General features: G+C 41.2%; 1 pseudogene; it reads left to right on the top strand.

Moving 5' to 3' along the window:
- Positions 1 to 2790: 2790 nt before the first annotated feature.
- LOC118019806 lies at positions 2791 to 3143 on the top strand (annotated as a pseudogene).
- The last annotated feature ends 1406 nt before the right edge of the window (positions 3144 to 4549 follow it).

Raw genomic sequence — 4549 nt, forward strand, 5'->3', positions numbered from 1 at the left:
GGAATCGTTGCTCAAGCACATGAAGCAGGCAGACGGAAAACCTTGACTCTGTTGTAACCAATCATGTAACCCGGCCTCATTCCATACAGGGTTGATGGTTGCTCCACCTCCCGTTCTCCTGCAGGACCAACTGGTGCCTCACCAAGGGGTGGCTTTGGTTTGGAGGAGAAGTTAGCTCCAGAGACTAGTAGGAAGGAAGCCAACTGCTAGCACGATCCCTCCTCAGAGCTGCCCAGGCTGAAATCCCTGCAAACCCTGCAAGCTTTCAGCGCGAGGCAGCAACTATCCCTTGTATGAATCCCAGCATGTGAACTCTGCTCAGTCCACCTTCTCCGTGAAGCTCTCCCAACCTCTGTAACCCACATCAGTCTCAACATGACTGACTTCCTTCAACTTCTTAGACTTGAGCTGTTTATCTCCCCTACCAACTCCAGTTCTTTATTGTGGCTTTCTGGGGAACTGAGTGGGAAATCACCCTGAGGCAGCGTGGGGCTTAGTAGGAAGGAGTGCCATGGCTGAATGGCGATGTCTACCTTGCGCCCTGAGCCCAGAAACAAGAGCAGTGATATTCCCACAACGTTTCCAGCAGTTCCCTGCTTACATTCTTATTTACCTTTCCTTCCCAGTGGGGAGATGAAACCCTACACCATGTATTCTACTTCTCCTGAATTGTCCCCCAGTGCCCAGCACAACGCTAGATACACTTATTTACCTGGTTTGAACAATCATCACAAGCTTCCAGCAGTTCTAGAAGCACTGGAGCAGAGTCTGCAGGGCCATATTGTAAATTTGCTATGGTCTCTGTAATCACCTTGGAACCTCTTGATTTGCATATCCTCCCTGTGTCTTACTCTCCCTCTTGTCCCTCTCTGTGTCAGTAGATGATTGGGGTGATCAAATGACACATTAGAGAACATCACCATATGGTATATAATCAAGGCTAAATTATGTGGCACAGATTGCAGGAATTCAGGGATGATGAACACCAACATGTAGACATTCCTGGTTTGTGAGTGGGTTCTCTCATTCCACAAATATTTGTGAGCTATGTACTGTGGTGGTGGCTAGGAAATGATGGTGAGAAGAACTGGCAGGGTCTCTGTCCTTGTGGCATTTCCAGGCTCTTCCACTCCTGGATGTGTATTATAGATACCAACCCATTGTCCAAAGAGCAGGTCTTGGATCCAAACTGGAACCACTGAGGGTCAGGGATCTTAGCATTTCCCAAAAGAGCATCTAGCACATAGTTGGAAACCACTGTTTTGATTTTTTTTCCACCATAGATTAGTTTTTCCTATTCTAGAACTTCATATAAATGGAATCATATAGTAGGTGCTCTCTTGTGTGCAGCTTCTTTAACTTAGCATGATCAATTTGAGGTTTGTCTGCATTGTTGCATGCTGTAGGAGTTGGCGCCCTTTATTGCTGAGTGGTATTCTGTCATATGGTTGTGCCACTTTGCTTCTCCATTCTGCTCTCCATGGACACCTGGGTGATTATCATTGCCTCTGCCTGCTCATGTGGGCTTCCTCCCATGATGAAGAGAATGGTCAATGGAGTCAAACTAACAAAGGTTAGAGCTACTTGCTGAATGACACTGAGCAAGTGGTTCAGCCTCTCTGATTCTCAGCTTGATCCCTGAAGAGGTAATAGTGGTAATACCTTGGAGCAGAAAATGGCTCTAAGACCAGGACCTGGAACATAGCCAGTGCATAATAGAAACTTTATTTTTTTATTGTCTTAGTTTCCTAAGGCTGCTATCACAAAGTACCACAAACTTGGTGGCTTAAAACAACAGAAATGTATTTTCTCACAGTTCTGAAGCCTGGTGGTCTGAAATCAAGATGCCAAGAAGGCCAGGTTCTCAGGCTCCAGAAAAGAATCTGTTCTATACTTTGCTTTTAGCTCTGGTGTTGCCAGCAAACCCTGGCACTCCTTGGCCTATGGATGTGTCACTTCTTCACCTGGCATTCTTCCCTGTGTCTCATGTCTCTGTGTCTCTTCTCCTTTTCTTATAAGGACACCATTCATATTGCATTAAGTGCCCACCCTACTCCAGTATAAGCTCATCTTAACAAATTACATCTGCAACAACCCTATTTCCAAATAAAGTCATATTCTGAGGTTCCAGGAGGCATATGAATTTGAAGAAGGGAGGACTCTCCAGCCCACTGCAACTTTCTCCCTAACTAAGTAATAAAATCACTTACCTGAAAGGTTGTGTCTTATACAGTATTGCTCTGCATCCCTTGCACACACTCAGTGGCCAATAAATGTTTGATGAAGCAGAAATTGATAAAGATGATGGATTTAAGCTGTACTTTGAGGATAGATAAGAAGAAAAGATCATACAGCAGGATACAGCATAGATTTTTAGTTTCACTCTTACTGTATCTTTTTGGAAGCTTTGATGTCAGAAACTAATACACTTCCACAAGAAATTAGCATTTTTATATAGCTAATCAGAGATCCATGTTGTTTCATCTTGATTTGATTGAAAATAAAGTTAGAAAAAGATTGGAAATGATTTTCATATTTTATCTCAGCTATAGTAACACGTCTTTAATATTTATTCTCAGATACAACAGTGCTATGACATTCTACTGGACCTGGCAAATTCCTCCTAGGAGTCATAGACTGCTGAACTATGCAAACACTTCCCCACAGAATCATTAACTTCTCAGTTCTTTAGCTAAGAAGGGAAGAAAATCAAGTTCATCCCATCCTTTCTCCCTCCCTGGTCATCTTGGTGGCTGCTCTTGGTTGGTGGCCATCCTATACCTAAGGCAGATGGATGGTGGCCACGAAGAAGAGGAAAAAACCACTGATGTCATCAACTCTAGGCTCCAACTCGTTATGAAAGGTGGAAAGTGTATGCTGGGGTACAAGCAGACTCTGAAAATGATCAGACATGACAAAGCAACACTGGTCATCCTCACCAACAGGAGCCCAGCCTTGAGGAAATCTGAAATAGAGTACTATACGCCATGTCAGCCAGAAGTGGTGTCCATCATGACAATGGCAATAATATTGAACTGGGCACAGCACGTGGAAAATACTACAGACTATGTACGCTGGCTGTCATTGATCCAGGTGAGTCTGGCATCATTACAAGCATGCCAGAACAGATGGGTGAAAAGTAAATCATGCAAAATTATTCTTTAATAAAACTGGCCGGAGCTTGTTTAAAAAAAAAAGATCAAGTTTAAACTCCTTGTTTATACAAGGATAGTTATTAATAGGGACCATGTCTATTCCAATTTCCTTTGTACCTTCTATGTTGTTTACGTAACTTGTTTTCATGGCCTCATGTTCCATAGGAATTGAGTTTCTCAAGCATCAGAAATCACAACTAGCTATAAATTAGATAATACAGCTTCATTCAGTGTTATTACTTATGATGTCCAAAGGGTAGGAATATGAAGTCTGCCTGGTTTCTTGTGATCTTCAAGCACTTTTTAAGATGAAAAGATACAAAAGGTCCCCAATGATGCTATACCTCAAAGATGCTGAAATGTTAAGTAGGCTCAAAAAATAAAGATGATTTTCTCATTTTCTATTTACTTCTGCAAGCAACCCATGTGTAGGAATTCATTTTCTCCCCAAAGAAATCAATAAAGGTGCTTTCATTTTGAATGTAAACAAGATAAAACTGAAAGTCATTTTTATTTTTTTCTGAACTCACTACAGTTCTAAAGCAGTTCACCCCATTAAAATTATTGCTTGAAATTTTGCCCAAGTATCCAAAGCAATTCTCACATCCCATAAAAGACAATAGTAGGGACCACCATACAGATAACCAAAAAGCCAGGTGCTTACATAATGAGGAATTAATCTCCCAAGGGGCTGCCTATACCCCAAATATGATCCATGCATGCTTTCCCACCTTTCCTGAATTTTCTCCACTATAATCTAGTTTGATTTAAGTTTCTAAAGCTTGGTTTCAAATTCAAATCCTTTCTGAGAGAGAGAGAACTAAAAAACACACTTGCCCCATCAAATGTACGATATTAGATCATACCTGGGTAGAGACCTGAGGAAATGGGACCCTACACAGGTACATGTTCACAAGTATGAGAACTATATTTGCAACACTACTTGAGTCACAGAGCATGTCTTTCCTCTTTTCTATATCTTCACAATAATCCCATAGAAGGTGTTTTTGATTGAGGTTAAATTCACATAACATAAAATTAACCATTTTAAAGTATACAATTTAGCCTCATTTAGTACATTCACAGTGTTATGCAGCTCTCACCTCTACTAGTTCCAATGCATTCTCATTACTCCAAAATTAAACCCCTTATCCATTAAGCAGGTAGCCCAACTCTCCCCTCCCTCTAGCCCTGGAAACCACCAATCTGCGTTCTATCTCTATTTTTTACCTTTCCTAGATGTTTCATATAAATTGAATCATGCAGTATGTGGCCTTTCTGTGTTTGGCTTCCTTTACTTAGCATAATGTTTTTGAAGTTCACCCATATGATAGCATATTGGCACTTCCTTCCTTTTTATAACTGAATAATATTCCAATATATGGTTGAACCAT

Source organism: Mirounga leonina, unplaced genomic scaffold, assembly GCF_011800145.1.
Source record: "Mirounga leonina isolate KUSES-001 unplaced genomic scaffold, KU_Mleo_1.0 Mir_109, whole genome shotgun sequence".
Taxonomy (NCBI): domain Eukaryota; kingdom Metazoa; phylum Chordata; class Mammalia; order Carnivora; family Phocidae; genus Mirounga; species Mirounga leonina.